General features: G+C 37.9%; 1 protein-coding gene across 3 annotated transcripts in view; it reads left to right on the top strand.

Annotated features, from left to right (window-relative positions):
* The window catches only part of kdm6ba (lysine (K)-specific demethylase 6B, a), a 103563-nt gene that overhangs the window by 36067 nt on the left and 46548 nt on the right, over positions 1–20948 (top strand). For all 3 annotated transcript variants that reach the window (XM_062994286.1, XM_062994287.1, XM_062994288.1), the window contains one exon: positions 10691–10737. The gene's annotated coding sequence lies outside the window, so the exon portion shown is untranslated. The remainder of the gene's footprint in view (positions 1–10690; positions 10738–20948) is intronic.

The raw sequence follows: 20948 nt of genomic DNA, 5'->3' as shown, positions 1-20948 counted from the left end.
TAGGCATGATGTCCCTACAACATTATTTTATTATATATTACTTTATTTCCCAATTGTTTTATGCTTGTGTGTGTGGGTGTGTGTGTGGGTGTGTAATCGTGCACATACATGCGAGACCTGGAACCTGGTGATCCCCTTTTCAGACGGGGGTTTTCTTGAGCACTCAGTCCCTGCGTGTGGCCTGGCACAGCTCCAGAGAGGGCAGGCTGCCCTGCCTCTGTCACTCACACTTTCCTGGAGGCCCTGAGCAGACAAAGCTGGGCACCATCCAGCTCCCTCACTCAGACATCCTCCTCTCTTCACTCAGCTGGCACTCTTACTCCCTCTTATAGCGTATTACTTTGATGCCCACCTCTCTCTTCTGCTGACACACACTTCCTGGTTTCTGGGGAATGTTTACATACAGCCATGCTTTATTGCAACTGTGATTGCAACTGTGATAGCCACTGTGTTTGTGTGTGTATGTGTGTCTGTGGGCCTTCATATCAAACCGCGGGTATTTGGGTTAATAAATTCTCTTGCGTTACTGTACAACAGCCATTGTGGTAGAAGCATCCAGCCTGCACCACCCACTGCGACGCACAGCGTGAGAGGTCCCTGGGTGGCATTGGAGATGGGTGGTCCCTCCATAAGTTTTTAATTAGGTTACACCCACCGCTCTAATGAGTCTAAACCACTAAAGTCGAACACATGAAGCACACATATTAACTGCATGTGTGTCATAATCCATGTGCACTAAATAGAGAATAGGGGTACTGCATAAAACTGCATGCTGAAAACGTTTGTACAATAAACATAAAATTTTTAATTTTATGTTTCATGTTAGGGATGCCAAATTTGCATATGCCTGGTATACACCCTATAAAGCATTACATTATGACCACCTTTCTAATATTGTGTTGGTCCCCCTTTTGCTGCCAAAACAGTTCTGACCCACAGATCCTTTAACTCCTGTAAGTTGCAAGGTGGGGCCTTCATGGATCGGACCTGTTTGTCTAGCTCATCCCACAGATGTTTAATTGGATTGAGATCTGGGGAATTTGGAGGCCAAGTCAAACCATTCCTGAACCATTTTGCTTTGTGGCAGGGCGCATTATCCTGCTGAAAGAGGCCACAGCCATCAGGGAATACCGTTTCCATGAAAGGGTGTACATGGTCTGCAACAATTATTAGGTAGGTGGTACGTGTCAAAGTAACATCCACATGGATGGTATGACCCAAGGTTTTCCAGCAGAACATTGCCCAAGGCATCACACTGCCTCCGCCAGCTTGCCTTCTTCCCATAGTGCATCCTGGTGCCATGCATTCCCCAGGTACGCGATGCAGTTTGAGCTAGAGTAGCTCATCTGTTGGATATATACATAACTGTGGTTGAGTATTAAAATGGTAAATGTCAAAGATTTATTGTGTAGGGCCTTAGTTGTAGTGGCTTTGTTAAGACTCTTGCATGTCCAACATCCTCAACGCTGGTATGCAACAGTATGGCGTTGTTATTTGACATGTCATTTGTATCCTTCCTGATAAGTAAGTCTTTGATGTTCATATCCCATCTGGAGTAAATTAGTAAAAGTTCCATAAGAAAGCATTTGAAACAGCTTGGACTCTTTAAATCTAACAAAGATGTTTGTGTGGAAGAGTTGGGTTCTAGTATCCGTTATTGTTTTTGTGTAAAAGTTTAAATGATTGCTGTCTATTTGATTTTAGTTTTCATTCACATGATCAAATTTTTAAAGGATCAAATTTTTGTTAACATTGTCTTTTAATTGCTTAACTTGACACAGATGCTAAGTGTAGCCTTGCACAAGCTTCATACAATACTTTTCTGGAACTTAACCCATTCCTTCTGTCAGAACTGGTTAATTCAGTCAGGTTTGTTTGCCGCCTTGCTCAAACATGCTTTTTTATTTCAACCCACAGATTTTCTATAGGATTCAGGTCAGACTTTGTGTGCCCGCTCCAAAACATTCAGCTTGTTGTTCTTATGCCATTTTGTCACAATGCACAATCTTTCTTCATGAAGCCATCTATTTGCTGCCCCATGCTTCACAGGTGGAATGATGTCCTCTGGCTTAAAAGCCTTACACTATTTCCTTCAAAAATAGGACTAACCATTCTGGCCAAACACTTCAATTTTTTTCTCATATGACCAGAGAATACTTATCCAAATGGCAAGTTTTATTAAGATGATTATGTGGAAATTTCAATCTGGCTATTTATGCTGGTCTTGGAAATTCCATTTCCAGAATGTTTATATGCAACTTTGTAAAATGCAATAAAATGCGATTACAAGATTTTTTTTTTTTTTTTTTTTTTATTCTCTTGAACGTTTATTTATTTGACAGAAGTACAAAGAAATGGCTTTAAATGCAACACCTGTAACACACTAGAAAAAGGGCAGACTCTAAAGCAGTCGTCCTTCACAAACAGTGTGGAGTGCTTGACTGACTTGCCTGTTGTCCAGATCTGTCTCCTATTGAAAATGTATAGTGCATAAAGAGAAGAGTTACAGAACAGCAATGACAGACTCAGTGTGTTTATATTTACAAAATACGAAAAAGTTGGTTAGAGAAAACAGTGGAAAGCATTTCTTTGTACTTTTGTCTGTTAAATAAAGGTTTGTGTCATGTCACTACAGTCATGAAAATTACCAAATCATTCTTGTTTCATTGCATTTTACAAAAGTCCCAACTTTTTCTAGAAATGGGGCTTGTAGAATCAGTGGCTTTCACCAAAGTTGAAAGGCATTAATATTTGCCTACTTTTTTTACTGTCAAGCTTTTACCTTTACAAAAAAAACCAACTATTTTCTGAACACAGATGAATTTTACATATGAAGATCTTTTCCAGTTCCTCATTCATGTTCTGCCAAATGTCAGTCTCTTGGATCCTTTGTGGTTAATAATTGATTTAAATAGACAGCTTTGACATCTTCTCCATTAATGGTAAATGTATAGGTTTTTTATGTTCTTGTGATTATTGTCTTCTTCATATTGAGCTAAAGTCCCATCTCTTCACTCTGTTCTTTAACTTTTCTTACAAGAGCCTTTAGATCATATTTATTTTTCGCTATAAGTGCCTTGTTATCTGTAAATTAAAGGTTCCTGATGTTTTCTTCACTTTAATCCTCAATCATCTTCCTTCTCTCATTAAATGTTTAGTGTACAGGTTGAACAGGAAAGGGAAAAGATTGTAGCCTTGTCTAACTTCCAATGTGGAACCAGTCTGTTTGTCCATTTTTTGCCATTTGGGCTTGTTAATCAATGTAGAAATGCCTTATTAGAATGGTGTGATGCTCTGGTATTACCATCTTCCTAAAGACATTGTACAACCCCAAATCAGAAAAAGCTGCTACAGTATGAAAATTTCGAATAAAAACAGTGTTTCTTACATTTACTTTTTAATTGACTTTGACAGACAGTATGAACCAAAGATGTTGCCATTTCTTCTCACAACACTTAAAAACATTTTGGAACAGATGATACCAAAAGATACCAAGTGTTTTATGTGTCATTTTGTCCCATTTTTAATGCATACACATCTTACAGTATGGGGTGATCGCCATTTTTTTCGTTTTACATTTTTCATATATTTTCTGATTTGGGGTTGTATGGTCTTGTGTGGTCAACACAGTTGAAAGCTTTGTTGTAATAAATGAAGCACATATTGACTTCCCTTATGTAGGGCTCTGCATTGAAAAATCTTCATCTTATTTTTACACGTTTGTGCGGGAGATTGTACAATAGTTTTTACACTGCTTTTGTCTCATTTATTTGATATTGGGATATATACTGACATCTTCTGCTGGTCATTGAGTGGTTTTCCAGATTTGCTGGCCTAATGTGGTCATTACCTTAACTAGATCTTCTTGAAATATTTCCTTTGTAATATTATAGATTTATTTGGCTTTAATTTGTGGTAGTGATCTCAGGGTCTGTCTGACTTGTCTGATCTTCAAGCACTGAATGTTCTTCTATGAAGTTAAGATCAACAAACATGTCTTGACAGCTGTCATCTTGTATGTTGAGATCTGTGTATTTTTTTCATTATTGTTTGATCATTGTTTGGTTTATGAATTATGACCTGTCCATGAACCTCCCTTAGCATACAGACTCATTTTGAAATTTATTCTCAATTTGATGTATCTTCTGGAAAAAAATCCTTAATTTTCCATGTTTTTCATCTTTAAATTCTTTACAGAAGAAGTAGCACTGGTCCTTCTACTTCCTTGTGGCTATGTAGAATCTATGGTTCAGGTCCCATAAAAGATCTTTATTCTTCCTGATTTTTCACCTACATTTGCTTAGTTACCTCATACAGCCATGGTCTGCACAAAGCTTTCAAAGTATCAAATTAATCTTATTGTTGAAAGATATAATTCAAAAGAAGGGTAACATAAATCCAATTCATGACATGTACCATGTAATACAACAAGTGAAAAATACGACACAACTGCATTGATAATTTATGAATTTTAAGTTAACCTTCTTTCTTTATTATTCTGTTTACTACCATGCTTGACAATGGGTACAGCATTGTTGGGTTTAAATGCTTTCTTCAAACATGGTTCTGGGGATTAAGGCTAAAAAAAACTTCTAAAAGCATTATACATGTAAATAAACAAGATATACAAATCTGCAGAACAAGTCAAAATAGAAAGCTGTACTGTACGAAAATACGTGTACTGTATTTGTCTGGTCTATAAAGTAGTTATTATTAAACAATAATAAAATAAAAAAATAACATAACATTTTAAGTTTGTTAAAGTCTTTATTTCTGTAAGCAGTATTACATGGAGATTAGACATCCCGACGCCCTCTCAGACGTAGGTGTCTGTAGTGGGCAAGGCAACCCACACATTCAGCCAATAGAAAGTAGGACAGAGGCACCACTGTTTAGTGGTATGTTTGTGTGTTTGATTTTAGGTGTGTACTTTGGATTACTTACTTACTTCCTTTATCCTTTACCATATCTTTATTACATGCACCCACTTGAAAAAAATGAGACTGTGTGAAAACATACCTGAGGCTGATAAGGTCAGATTAGACCTGTATGATCTTTAAAAATACTTAAGAGGTAAATCCTACACAGAGGTAAATCCTAATTCTAAAAACTGCAATACCACTCTTGTGTAGTATGACAGTTTTATGTTCTTTTACTGACCACTGTTATAATGTAGACATTCAAAGTAAACATGTATCATTGCAGAAAAACTCACCAGGGTAATTGTTTCAAGGCTATACTGATTGCTAAGGGGTGTCATTAACTTGTTTTATCTACTGTCTTTAAGTTCATTTAAATACTCATGTTACACAATGGACAATGTATAGTGCTAATGCTTGCTTAATTTAGTTTTATGCTTCGTTTGAGGCAGATCAGTTTTGGCACAAGACATTGGCTCCAATTATGGTTGACTTAATTTGCAAAGCCGAAACTTCAAATCTTCCTGTGATTAACTCAAACGTTAGAACCACAAGATGACTGATCTAAAATGCATGTAACATTTATCAGCACTATTTCACTCCATAATCAAAAATAGCTACTATTTACAAACTGTTTTGACATTAAAGATGTCTTAAAGACTACCATTTTTACTGAGAAATTGTGTTAGGCTACGAGTGTGGACCCCCTTCTTATTATTAAATTAAGGTGTTTCAGAAGGTGTTCTAAAGCAGGAGCCAAGGTAGGCACAGACGGCTCAAGTTTGTGGGGTGGGGTGCTGCTCATGTATTGCTTTGTACTTGGAGTATGGCTTTGAGGGAAGTTTCTAAATGTCCTTGAGTGGACCAGTCAAAGCCCAGACCCTATTGAGCATCTGAGGAGAGACCTAAAGATGAGAGTTCACAGAAACTCATTTAATTTGGTGGAGATTGAAGGGAATACAATGCTACAGCCTTTGTATTAAGATCAAATGTGATCTTAGGTCAGGCTGATTGAGGTGCCCAAGAGCTGGCAGAAGACTTTCCTAAAGCAACTAGTGAACTGGGGTCCTCGTTCCTAAACCAGACCACTAGGAAAACCGTGAAGCACTTAGTCCTGGAGGATATCAGCGGCCTCCCTGACCCAGAGCAGTTTAAGTAGAAAAATGAATTTGCAGGCCTTTGAAAGTCAGTCCACACAGACTAGAATGGTACTGCCAATGGAAAGGATGGCAGTCCCATAATAAAGTCAAGGGACATATAGGACCAAAAGTGGGATGGGATGATCAGCGGGTGTAGTAGGCTTGCAGGTCATGCCCTTGGATCCTTGTTGGGGGACGCATGCCTGGCAGGCCCCAAATATTGTTTGGGAGTTTTAATGTCCAGTGCCTGCCACTGAGCCTCCTGAATTGCTTACTATAGCCCACAATGGAGAGGGGCTAAAATTCAGGCTCCCAGTAAATTGGGGTTTCTGGAGGGAGAGGAGAATGAAGGCTTATATTGTCCAGATAGGAAGTCTGGCTTGATGTTCTTACGGAGCAGGAAAAGGATTAAATCCAACTTACCAAAAAAACAAGAAACGCCTAGCTTAGTGGGTTAAGGAACTTGGTGCCTTGTATATATACCTTAGTTTGTATGGTCGATCCAGACTAGGAACTGATATTTGGCTCTCAACAAAGCAAAGTCACATGCTAAGCTGGAAACAGAGCAGCTACATAAGCTTTGTGTTTGTAAACATCTTAGATACTGCTCATTGTCTTTCTTTCTTCTGTCTTTGTCATTATTGGCTTGTCTGGTGACCCCAGACCCACCAGTTCTCAAAACAATTTACCAAAGGAGCTCTACACAAACACACAAAAGCCATATTTATCTCCCTCATATAATAACTCTTTGTGTCTCTGTAAAGAGAATCCAGATGCTTACACATACACGTGCCTGTGCACCTCTGTATGTGTTTTATCCTTTAGTGAATTCAGACGTGTGTTTTTTGGGGGGTGGGGGGTAGTTGCTGGCTTACTCCAGAGTATTTAATAGGGTATGCGGATCAGCCCCAGATCCGGCAGCATTTAATAGGGTGTGTGAGCTTTTTGGGCCAGCGTTCAGACCTGCCTCGAGCTGTGATGATGCAAACTGGAAGTACAGAAGTCTGTGTCTGTTTATACATGAAAATGCAAAGCCTGTTTTTACATAAATGTGTTTTATGATGTTGAACAGTGTGTCAGTGTGGGATCTCATAAGTCCTTTTCCAATATTGGGGTGCTAAGGTTAGGGACCTGAAATCAGCACTTAATAATGATAAGGTAACTGTTTCTTAAGAATTGTTTCTTTAATTAACTGATAAAAGTATAAAGGACACATTTGTAATGTTTTACTGATCACCTTCATTGTATTTTGTAAATAAAAACACATTTAGTGCAACACACTCCAAAACATGTGGGACAGAGGCATGTTTACCTTTTTAATGGTTTACCATTATTAATGGTTTGGTAACTAAGGACACCAATCCTGCTTAATGCATTACAGTCTGAATCCTGTTTTCTGATTCTCCTCTTCCTGCTTCAACATACATGTTTCAATAGGAGATAGATCTGTACTGCAGGCAGGCCAGTCAAGCACACACATTCTGTGTCTATAAAGTCATGCTGTTGTAGTGCATATAGAATTAGGCCTGGCATTATCTTGCTGTAATAATCATGGATAACGATGCTGCCTTTATGGGACCTGTAGGCTTTTTGCCAAGAGAAATAGGCTTTTAAAATAAAGAGGACACAAACACAGCTAGCACCAAAGACCGCACATCATAATTGTGGCTAAAGTTGGCAATACACAGTTATAAGAACTAAGGGTATGCAAACATTTAAATGGTAACAGTCTTAGTTTTTTCTTTATTGCTTTGCTTTGTTTAATGATTGTGCTATTGTTGTGTCTTGCCTGATCATTCATGTTCATTTGAAGAGTGGTATACATCTGATGAATTCTACCTGGGTATGTAAACTAATGGCCAGAACTGTACTCATGCCTTCTTCATCTCTCGATAGGCCATCATCTGGTCTGAGGCTTAAGAGCAAGGGTTAGTGGGAAGTGGCCTGGACATGAAAAGCATAGCTACGGCTTGGGTCAAAAAGGCTGTATTCAGTAAGGTTAAAGGTCATCCAGCCATGTTACGGATCAGCACGTGCCAATAGCAGGTGTCCTAGCAACCAGACCTAAAGTGTTTGCAGTGTAAATATGTAACCCACACAGAGGTACTGATGTTTTGGTTTAGGGCGAAATAAGACACACTGGAAGAGGTAAAAAATATTTTTTATGTGAGTATGTTTTATGCAGATGTCAAGTAAGAGTTAATAATTTCACATTCACACTACGACCACTTACCATTTCCTGTACAAATGTTGTATAAACAATTATTGGCTGTGTAACAGGCATTAATTGTTTAATTTTACATCAACATTGCTAAAGAAAAAGTCTGCTAAAGATAATAAAAAGTGTGGAAAAATCCTGATTTCTGAATTACTGAAAAACAATAACCATACCTTTGCCATAATTACCCCTGAGTTTTGTTTGGTCAGGCACATTGAATGAGATTATAAGAAATTTTTGACACTTGCCAACAAATAAATGACAATTATTTTTTTTAAATAAACAGTAATATATTGTAATATTCATCATGCACAGTATTGTGTCATAGGTTAATAAAATAGTAAGTAACCCAGTGCTGAATTCGAGTGGTTATACCTATAGTTGGCAGCATTTGTGGCCGCAGTTTGTAATCCTAAAAATAAGGATTGTCCCACTTGGGACGTGGCAACAGGATAGCTGTCTTAAGGTGTCAGAAAAGGCTGATTTGCAGACTAGATTAACACCTGTCCAAGATTAACACTGTTATCGGTCGATCAGCTGGCTACAAGAAAGAAGTAATCAATTGACACTTCAAGTCTACCTAGCACTGAAAGCTAATCAAACTTCAAAATATTTTGCTATGCTAACATTGCATAAAATTTAGAGCTTTCGAGAAAATCTGTGAATGTTGAAGGCACAACCAGCACAATAGTGGAACTATTTTGCGGTATTTAATTTTATTACCTGCTTGTGTCTGACATTTTTTTTAACTTTTTTAGTCTTAAATTAGTGTTTCTTATATTTACTTTGATTTCAATTTTGCTGCTTTAAAATTGTAAACTGAAACAGAAAATACATTGCATTTTAGTCTTTCAGAACTAGTGATTGACCTTTTGAAGTCTAGTAGTTTTTGGTTGGTCCTACTAGCTTTTATACATTACAGTATATCTTTATGTAATAGCATGAGATGTTATGAGTTATGCCTTAAATGAGGATGACATAAGGACCAATATTTATATTGGGTGTATCTGCATATGCAGAATTATATTTTTTGTTTGTAGCCATGCACATGCATCTAGCTGTGACAGTTTTATTATGTTGCAAGTAGAAATGGTGAAGCTAAAAATATCCTGTAAACCCATTCACCCCCACCCTGTGCTCCGGATAAACTCACCAGCCCTGCCAGGGATCGCTCCACCCTCTTGTGAAATGCAAGCTGTTCATGCTGCACATTCCACATGGCAGAACAAACCAATGCTTAGCTAAACAGGAGTAAGGGAGATACTTTGAGATCCTTAAACAAAACTTTTGTAGTGGAGTGGAAACCAAACAATGTGTGCACATATCTCTGTGAATATGAAGTTTGTGTTTTTGTGTATGATATGCACAATCATGCAGAAGTTAGCTTGTGTTGCAAATATGTTTTTGGCCAGCTGTGCAGCATACATGTGTACATTATCCAGGCTCAACACAGGAAGGGGGTTTGGACAACACCACAGCCAAATTTCTCTCTCTTTAAGATCACAGCCGGAGCTCTAATATTTGCAGCGTTCACTACATCACCATAACAGCCTTATAGCCCTTTTTACACATTGTTTTCCAAGGAATAAACCAACAATTTACCAGGCAGCATTATGTGTAAAAGCACCCCATGCTTGAAATGCACAGTAAACGGAAACAACAATTTACAAGGTCAGCAGTATGTGTGAAAGCACCCCAGACCCGAAATGCAAAATAAAGGAACACAGCAATTTACCAGGTTGTGTGTGATAGAGAAGGCTCTGGGCTGAAGAGATTAGGTGTATCTGAGTGATATGCTACCATGGTGATGTCATTATGCCATAATTGCGGCCTCCCCCTGCTTTTTCCCTCTAGTCTAAACAGGAAGTGGTGTGGCTCTTTTTCACCTCATGAGTAGGGTCATACACAGAGATGTTTAAAAGGCTAGTTCTGTAGTGTGTAGTGTCCTTGTTAAGCATTCTGTTTTTCTACATGCTTAAAAAGAGTGGTGATTTCAAACACAGTCAAAAACATGTTGCAAATAAAATTACTTAATTTGAAATTGTTATCGTTGCTTCACATTTTCACATCTGTATTTAACCAGTTATGGTTAATAGTGCACTGTGAGTGCACTAGGATTACACTACAGTAAGGGCAGTTTTATACATCCCATTCCATACAGATGACATTGATCAAAAATTTTTATATAAATAAAACACCCTCTGTCTCTGTGTGATACAAAAGGAAAGGGCACGTTTTGCAGTTGTATTTATTTATCAGCTGTAATCAGAATTATACACAAACCTTTTACTACTGACTGACTATAGCCAATGCACCATATACCACCTTCACAAACCACCAATCTCTATGAGTATGTGTCTGTGAGGGGGTGTTTTAATCCGTTCGTTAACAGATTTGGTATCATGTAATTTCAGGTCCAGGAAGGAGTCACTCCCATGCAGGAAGAAGACACCATTAATAGGTAAGTGGGAATCAGACTCTGTGTGTGTGTGTGTGTGTGTTTGAAAGTGTACATTTATAGATGATCGATGCACTTACTTGGATGGTGGAAATGGGCTCAGTGATACTTGATGCACACACAAAGCTTTAGCTTTCCTCTACACACAAAATAGAGATGAAATAACCATTAGTAACAGATGGAAGGAGGTATCAGATTTTTATAAACACACACAGACAACACTTATCAAAGCAGACTTTTCTCTGGCATCCTCATTGGCATCCAGACCACATCAACAGTCCTTTCTAAATGTCTGACACATACGGACACATTTTCAAGTGGCTATTCAAACCTTCTTGGGGTGTTATGAAGTAGTACTATAGGGAAAGATAAAATTATTATAGTTAAATTAGTCAACACAAGCCAGACATGATCTCATAACAAGAGAACATGGCTAAGGAATGTCTTTCCAAAACTTGGTTACCAATTGCTGGGATAGTGAGCGTGCATAGTGGCACGTCAACTGCAGCCCCCAATTTATTGCCTTTTTGCTGTCTGGAGGAATATAATCCATAACAGAAACATTGCAAACTTTAATAAGTCTTCAGTATGGAAGGTCCAGGAATTGACATATTATAATAAAACAGCTATAATAAAATAATATTAAATCGTTCTTGAACGATATGTAAGACGTACTCTGTAATATATAATACATACTGTGTGCACTTTGTAAGAATGTGTAGAATTAATTACTACATTTAATATGTGCACATGACTCATCTAATTACCCCTTCTGCAGAATTTATAAGAATAAATTACTAAAAAGTGAGTAAAATGTATTAAAAGTAGGGCTAACTAAAGGCTGATTAAAGTTTAATGACATGTATTATGTTCTAGTCTCTAAGGCTAGGAACATTGTGACTGCACACTAAACCAAAACCTTTAGGAAAACTGAATTGTCTGTTTTAGAGGGCGCTCGGATACTGACACATAATGCTAACTATAGCAAAATAGGCTTGTATTGGCCACAAGGCTTATTGTTAAAAAGCTCTCCTAAGTAATTTTCTGGCTGTGCCTTAAATCATATGCTTGCAGGTCAAACCACCTTCAAGTCTGTTTCCTTTCCAGAGTTTTTCAGGCATGCATTATTTATTATTTTGTTAAGATCACATCTGACTTAATTTAGACTTTATACTAAAGTTATTTATTCATTTATTTATTTTTTCTGTCACAAAATGTCATGTTTTATTTAAGTTGAGTAGTTTTTTCTTTATTGAGCCACTAACAAAACTGTACAAAGCTGAGGGTTTGTTAATAAAGGATTTCATTCAGAATTAATTGCACACAGCTGTACCTTGTTAAACATTAATTGCCAATTAATCAGAAACTCTGCTCCCAAATGAATGTGTAGTAAAAAAAAAAAAAAAAACTGGAAAATAGAAGTAATTTGTGAAACAGGCAGGCATGCTTCCTCTCCTTAACATTTGTTTCCTTTCTTTATATGCTTGTTCTTTTTATTCCTTTCTTTAGTTATTTACTTCCTTTCACTTGTCATTTATAGATGAACCAAGGGGAAGTGTGTGTGTGTGTTTCAGTTAGCTTATCAGTGATCAAATATTCCCTTTGATGTACATTTTCCTTTGATATACTATTACCAAAGGAACACCAAACGTCCTACATTCAATAACAATCATTCCATCACACATTTTGGATGACTTACATGTATACACATACAGGGGTTGGACAATGAAACTGAAACACCTGGACTTCTCCACACCGTAACTCTCCCGGATGTGGGGAAAACAGTAAAGGTGGACTCATCAGAGAACAATACATGTTTCACATTGTCCACAGCCCAAGATTTGCACCATTGAAACCGACGTTTGGCATTGGCACGAGTGACCAAAGGTTTGGCTATAGCAGCCCGGCCGTGTATATTGACCCTGTGGAGCTCCCGACGGACAGTTCTGGTGGAAACAGGAGAGTTGAGGTGCACATTTAATTCTGCCGTGATTTGGGCAGCCGTGGTTTTATGTTTTTTGGATACAATCCGGGTTAGCACCCGAACATCCCTTTCAGACAGCTTCCTCTTGCGTCCACAGTTAATCCTGTTGGATGTGGTTTGTCCTTCTTGGTGGTATGCTGACATTACCCTGGATACCGTGGCTCTTGATACATCACAAAGACTTGCTGTCTTGGTCACAGATGCGCCAGCAAGACGTGCACCAACAATTTGTCCTCTTTTGAACTCTGCTATGTCACCCATAATGTTGTGTGCATTGCAATATTTTGAGCAAAACTGTGCTCTTACCCTGCTAATTGAACCTTCACACTCTGCTCTTACTGGTGCAATGTGCAATTAATGAAGATTGGCCACCAGACTGGTCCAATTTAGCCATGAAACCTCCCACACTAAAATGACAGGTGTTTCAGTTTCATTGTCCAACCCCTGTATATCAGCTATGACTATTTGAACTTTTGTACTTTTTGTACTTCCAACAGACTTATTTTTAACTGTTCAACATTTTACATTGACATTTATGACATTTAGATACCCTTTTATCCAAAGCAACTTACAGTTGTGACAGTAAACAATGCAAGCAATGAATGGTTAATAACCTTACTCAAAAGGTTAACAGTGGCAACCTGGCTATTGTGGGGCTTGAACCAGCAAGCTTCTAATTACTAGTTTAGCACTGCTGAGCTATTACTGACAGCCTTTTCCCATAAGTGATTGTGTGCATGCTTTTCCTGTTCCTTTTTAGAACACTTTACAGTCCAGCACAATACTATTTAAAATATGTAATACTACAGGTTGTTTTTAACCCTTTCCTGCAAGTGTACTAAGAATAATGAACAGAAAGATATGGGTGAAGGTCACATCAGTTTTCTTCTAATCAAATACTATAGTACTATAAATCATAAGGTCTAGAGTAGTGTGTCAAAAATATTTCAATGCCAATATTAAATAACTTAATACTTATGTAATGAAGTTCTAAAATCTTGCCACATTTTTATTTTCTTTCAAGTCTTCCTACATCAGCCTGTGTTCTGTGTGAAATAAATAAGCTGTAGCCCACACAGTTATTATCACTCAACAGCATGACTATAAGTCTCTTGTTAAAAGGGTCTGCTAAGTATGTGTAACTATACTCGATATAATGGCAAAAACAGTCTGAGATAATAGTGTAGTAAATTCTATACATATAGTATAACATATTGACATTGTAGGACACGTTGATTGCCTTTTATGTGTAGAACACCATCCATATTTTGTTGCATTTTTGTATTGTGACAGACATATTTTACCATTTCCAGATTATTTTTGCATTTCATGTTTCACTGTGCTGCTTGGCACTATGAAAATAATGATTAATATTTAAGAAAATATTTACACAAAGCGTTTTTTTTTTTTTCCCCAGTATTTTCCATAGTCCTGACTTTTTTCTGATTTGCGATTGTATTGAACCATAAATTAACCTGAGATGTGTGCAATGTTTTAAATTACACTGTAAATATTGAGTTGTGCTTTTATAGTAAATAATACACATAAAAAGCAGGCTGATCAGGTTTATGGTAAAAACAAAAAAGTGTGGGGGGATAGATTTGATTTCTGGTTATCTTTATTGGTTGTCATATGTAACCAGAGACATCCAGAGAGTATTTAAGATTTCCCTCTAGTTATTGTTACGTTAGATCACATTTTAAAAATATGTTCTGTCAATTGATGTTTTATTCTCTGTTTGCTTCTTCTTCTGGCTTTGTATTGTGTTCTAGCCTGCGTGCAGCTGTATTAGAGAAAAAACGTTCCTCTTGTACATGAAACATCTTTACATAGTTTTAGTTTAGAAACAGTGTTGGACACAGGAATTCATTGTGCATTTGTGAATTGTATGATTGTGTGTTGCATGATCTGTAACACTGTAAGACTGCAAGTTAGTGGGTTTTCCATACAGTCATCCCTTCCGGACTTCCACACCGGAAAGCTCAGAGCAAATTTGGGCTAACAGTGAGGATTGTGTTGTGGATGAAAACAGCTGTGTCTTTATACTGACACACTTGCACTTGTTACTATTTGCAGTATGCACATCACTGTGCACCCACAGTTTGGTGTTGTCATGAAATTGAAATCTTAAAGTTAATAAATAAACATATTGAATTAATATTATTACAAAATAACTGGCTGGTAATAGTATGACTGAAATCTAAAAATAAGTGATATGGGGTAAAGTTAACTGGTTTTAGCCCTGCCCCTAGCATACATAAACTGCTTAGAGCTTTAGAATGCTGATTCAAAGATGATAGCTAGGTTAGCAGAACAACTTGTTTGAATGGTTAAATTTTGCCTACCAATTTACAGATTTTCTTCTTTTTCACCTAAACATATTTTACTGTAAACTTCTAAAATGTTTGCTGAATAAAAAATAAATACATATACACCAAAACATTAGGACCACTGGCCCTAATATGCTGTCAAATCAGCTTTTACCATTAGTTTGTTAGTATGGGTATCATGTGCTACCCGTATACTACTTCAGTGCATGGATGTGCATGTGTTTTGACATGCAAACCACAATGCATACTCTCACTGTTGTTCCAGCATGCCTACTATTTGCAATCATGTGACATGCATATCTGTCCAGAGATGGTCTCTAATAATGCAAGACACATGCCCGGCCTTCAACATTTAAGATTGCAATTCAGTTTCAAAGGGAACGGGAGAAGAAAGTGTTTCGCTTCTCAAACCCATCTTAATCCCCAATCCCATCTGGTTGACACACAGGGATGAAGAGAGCAGAGAGAGGGAGGGAGTGAGGAATTGGGGGAAGTGGGCGAGTGGCTGGAGACAGGGAAAAGAGGAGGAGAGGGAGAGGATTGACGGCCATGGGGGAAGGGCTGTTTAGAAAAAGGGATAAAAAAAACTAGAGAGGCAGGCTGGCCTACAGCCAGTGGGGGTTGGGCTTATTGCTCTGTGTATGTATGTGTGTGTAAGCAAATGTGTGTGTAAGAGAGAGAGAGCGAAAGAGAGAGAGAGAGCTCAGCTCTTTTCTTTGTTTGACTGCTGAATGGAGAGAAGCTAGAGAGAAAGAGAGCATGTGAGAGTGCTAGAACAAGTAAGAGAGGCAGAAAGGAGCAAGAAAAAAATAGAAGAGAGTGTGTTGAGACATTTCTGTTTGTAATTTGTTGCATGAAGGTGGAATTTTATTTTGTCACCTTTGTTTTTTTGTGTGGCTGCCAGTGTGTAGCTCGTATGCATATGTAAGTGTGTGTATGTGTATGAGGGGGGGCAGGTACAGAAGCCTGCTGGCTGGTTTAAAGGGAAAACTGGAGCACAGATTTGCTGAGCTGGACAGACTGTGTGGAGTTCTTGCATTCCCTAAACACGCTCTGGAATTAGTGCAGCAGCAGGACTGGCATTTAAATCCACGGTAAGACACATAGTCTTTCTCTATTTATGAATATCTAGATCTCTGCCTTTCCTATTCTTGCATTGTCACAATAAGCAAGCATTTGTAGAAGACAATACTGGTCAGCATGCATGCACTGGGGCAAGTCAGCAAATTTAAATAACAGAAAAGTGTGGAGACAAAGTTGCTTCTAGTTTTAAAGAAAGATTGCAAAGAGTGGTTGTTGTGGAGGTTGATTCGTTTATGTGAACTGTCACACTTTGTTTTCAGCTAAGAAAAAATGCTTTAATTTTTTCTTTCCACCAATATATTTGTTTCTTTCTGTACCCTGTATGCCTGAAAAATTAGTTAGCTGTTGTATCTGGTCCTGGTCAAATGTAAATTTCAACCTCTTTGTGGGTCAGTCTTTACTTTCCAGCTAAGAAAAGTCTGAATCATAAGCTTTCCTTTTTTATTATTATTTACCTTTCTTTCTATACCTAGTATGATTGGTGAGTTTCTTTGCTGCATAGGGTAGGCTATTTTAAAATTTGAGTTGTTTGTGGGTGAATCTTCAGCTTTGCTATTGCTGACTTTTATTTATGAATGTATTTATTTATTTATTTTTGCCTGTAACAAGCAGGAAGTAGCCATGCAGTGTGCTTTGAACCGAGGGACAACTGGAGTGAACCTTAGCACAAGCTCACTATTGTTAGTCAGAATAAGTGTATTTGGGTGTGCATTAGCTGTGTTTAGATATCTCTGTGTACTTAATGTGCGTGTGCGTATGTGTGTGCATGTATCATTTACTGGCAACCTGGCATGTTTTGATTAATCAAGGCAATGTGTGTGTGTGTTTGCGAGAATCTCAACACTTGTGTCTCTAACATGGGTGTAAATCTAGTCTTCACCCCATTAAATCAATCTACTTAGATGTAAAAAATGAAAAAACCCAGAGAAAACAGAATTCACATTACTGGCATCATCAGTCAGGGTGTAACACATTCCCCACACGCACACACACACACTCACCTACATTCCAAATCCTTGATCCTTGTGCTAGTATTCCATTAGCCAGTCCTCCTCTGTGAATTGTCTTGCTAAACTGCCCCCTCTTTTTGCTGATCACTTCATTTATTTATTCATTCATTATCTCTTTCAAAACACTCTCTCTTTTACTATTTCAATTTCCCTTTTAGCAATTAATTTCATTACATTTTATTGGCATGATCATACACACAATAGTTTAATATACAATGCATATTAAATATAAATCTATTAAATGTTACATTTACAATAGTAAAGCCAAAGCATTAAGAAGAGCCTTAGGCTGATTTTGTTTCTAGGCCACATTCTCTATTAAGTTAAGTCAGGTGGGTGCAAAAAAAACAAAACAGCATGCTTGGCTTTACCTGATAGTCAAGTCTGACTGCTGTTCATGCCTTCACATGTTGATAAACAACACTCATTTTTCTAAGACCTGCAGTTACTGCAAATTGATAGCGTTGTTTTGACTGATCACTATGGTGGAACAAATCAATTTACATTTACATTAACAAATGCTTGTATCCGACATGATAAAACTGTTTTGTGACACATTTTGTGACCAATAACAATCCAAGCAGTTGAGGGTTAAGGGCCTTGCTTAGGAACTAAACAACAGCTTAACCAACCTGAATATAGAGGGACTTGAACCAGTGACCTCAGAGTTGCTAGCTGCCTAAACTGCTGAGCTGTGGTTATTACTAAGAGTGACTGATTCACTGAATGACTTAATGTGCATTTCATTGGCCTTTAATTAGCAGATTGAAGCATAATTATTAAGACTTAAGTGTTCTTAAGTCTTCTTCACTATCATTATCAAAACGCTAATTTAGGAAATAGCTTTTTTTCCACCAACCCCCCCAATGCAGTTCCATAGACTTGTGGAATCTAATCCAAGGTGCTTTGAAGCTCTGTTGGTTATTCTAGGTGGCCAAACATCTCAGTCACCCAACTATTCGAACAACAAATTATAATGTTGGTAATAAATAAAGACTATATAGGGAATACTATAAAATGTTTACTAGAGAGAAACAAGGCCTTGTGTGGTACTTCTTAATCTCTCTAAGATGGACGTCTCTGAGTCTGCAGATGTGCACACAGAGAGGTGTGTGTGTCTGGGCTGCTCCCCTTGACCCACCAACCCCTCCCCCAGGCCAGGCCAGGTTGCTTGTAGTAGGGATTGTGCATTCAGCGGAATGGAGGATGACTGTGGGGAGTGGGGAGAAAAAAAGAGGAGGGGGAATGATTGAGTGTGCTGCCGAAGAAGAAAACGAGACACAAGAGAGAGAGAATGTGGGGGATGGGTGGTGTTGCTTGGCTGGTGTTGTGATCTCTGGGTAAAGGAGCGAAGGGGGAATTGGGGGAGGGACGGACAAAAACACACAGACACACTTGGTTTAAAGATGGACTTGCTTTAACAGGCGTGGAGATAAAGCTGGACAGGTCATTGAAGGAATGTCATCATCATCTTTACAGAGTAAGAAATAGAAATGTGCTGACTCTGCATGATTTTTTTGTGACAGATCAGACTCTGTATTGAGTTTTTGGAAAACCATATTCTCTCCCACTCACATACATACACACACACACAGAGTCTCTCACCCAGACTCCCTCACTCCCTGGCCCTCATATCATTATCTTGGCTTGTAACCTGATCTCTCTGATCCACACCTGTGTTTCCTGCCCCTCCCTCCTCCTACTCCAGTCCACTGTGGATAGGGTAGTGCAGACTACAGAACACGCTCTGATCTGCAAATGTGTGAAAGATTAAGCTATCCTTTAGTAATGCATGTTTATGCTGGTTGGGCAACACGGCATTATTTTTTGTAGACACCTGACCATGAACTTGATGGACATCCTATTGTAGAACCATGAAAAGTTTTGTAATTGACTTTTCAATTTATCTTAAAGGTGTGCAATGAGGTTGCAGCCTCACCAATGCTGCTGTTGTGCCCTTGAATAAGACCCTTAACCCTTGATTGCTTGGATTGTATTTGGTCATAAATCCTTAAGTCATTTTGGATAAAAGCTTCTGCTAAATGCCATAAATGTAAACTTGTCAAACCATGCCTTAATGAACCCCACTTTGTGTAAAGTGGTACAGTTATGCTAGAACAGAAATGGGTTTTCTTAACTACTGAAAGAATATAATTGTTTATTGTATGCTTGTATACATGCTATATAAATGTAAAGCCTAACCGTGTACAGGTAGTCATGATATGCCTGTTGTGAATCGTCCATGAAGATACCTTATTCAGCCAACATAAATCACATTTGCGGTGGCAAAACCACATGAACCTCCCCTCCTTAGGCATGGCCACGATGCCTGGCCTGGTCGATGGCACAACTGAGAGTGGAACTCGAGAGTTCAAGTTCTCCTAACCAAAAACCCTTTGCAGCAAAGTCTTTGACTGACATCATTTCATTTGTAACTGTTCCTTTGTGTCAGCAGGCTAAATTTATCCTAAACCTTAAAATGTAGATTATTTTAATTTTGAAATATTTTGAAAATAATTATTGTAATGTACTGACCATATATGTGTGATTTGTTATTGAATTGGTCATAATATAAATACTATATCATCATATTTCCCAGCTTTTTCCCAAGCATGTCAACCACACCAGCTGCTTTCTAAACGGTAAGAAAATAACATGGGGAAAAAAAAAAGAAAAGGTCAGAAATGGTATGACGTTAGCATAACCATAAGTGGTATTGAGAAAACCAGTTGGCTCTATGACTGTTAAAACTACTAGCTTCAGGAGACATACACGAACAGTATTGTAGTTGCAGTTGCAACTTTGTGTTTTTTCTCTCATCTTTAATTTTGCACTGTTGCACTTTAATCTGCCTCATGTGTTATTTTACTTTGCCTCTTTGTACTCAATTCTTTCTTCTCCTTTGGTACTTTCAATTGTTTTATGCCTTTTACTTTTTTAGCTTTTTTGACAGACCTATATATAGGTATAAATCGAGCCTCTACACCAAAACATATACACCTTTATGTGTAACAGGCAAGTAAATGGACACATTTGGATGCTAGTGGTTCACATCCCTTTTGTTATTTTTTATTTACATAACCCATGGTGATATAAATATGAGAGTTTTTTTCTCCAGGCATGCAGTAACTAACAGCTGAGGTAAAGTGAGGATACAAGTTACATATTGCTTAAATATTTTAATTTAAAGGTCACTGATGATACATTTTAAACTTTGTTACACCTTATCCTTTTTTCAACATTGCTCCCATTACATTGCACGCTATATATTACTGTTCAATGAAATGCTTCCAGTAACAAACTGCCAAATAGCACTCCAGTCCTGATGCAGATGCAGATCCAGATTCTGGGGCATGACCTCAGCCTGACCTTTCTGACCTATCATAGATTCATAGTTGTCTGGCTCACATTACTGAAATAGAGTCATGGGATTGGTGTATTGAGTTACGCTATTGATGGGAGAAATGGCATCATGCCAATCGATGAGACAACCACCAAAACCTGTGTGTGTTGCATGTTTGTCTAATGTACAGTTGGGGTGTTCTCTCTCTCTCTCTCTCTCTTTCTCTCTCTATATTTATCAATCTCAGTAATTGGTTAATTGATGTAACAATTTCATGTTGTTGCTGTATGGTTTAAAGACTGGACCACTTGCCAGTTTGCACTACTGTTCAGATTAATTCAGTGCAGACATACAGTATACATATGGTGCAAAGCAGTCAAAGTTCACCTAACTTTGTGTGGCAAAAGTAAAACCTTTTACATTACATTTAGCCAATTAGACAGAGGTTTCACAAACCAAGAAAC

This window comes from Trichomycterus rosablanca, chromosome 4 (genome assembly GCF_030014385.1).
Source record: "Trichomycterus rosablanca isolate fTriRos1 chromosome 4, fTriRos1.hap1, whole genome shotgun sequence".
In the NCBI taxonomy this organism is placed as follows: Eukaryota; Metazoa; Chordata; class Actinopteri; order Siluriformes; family Trichomycteridae; genus Trichomycterus; species Trichomycterus rosablanca.
Note: the sequence above shows the minus strand (reverse complement) of the source record. Positions and strands in the feature narration are given on the sequence as shown.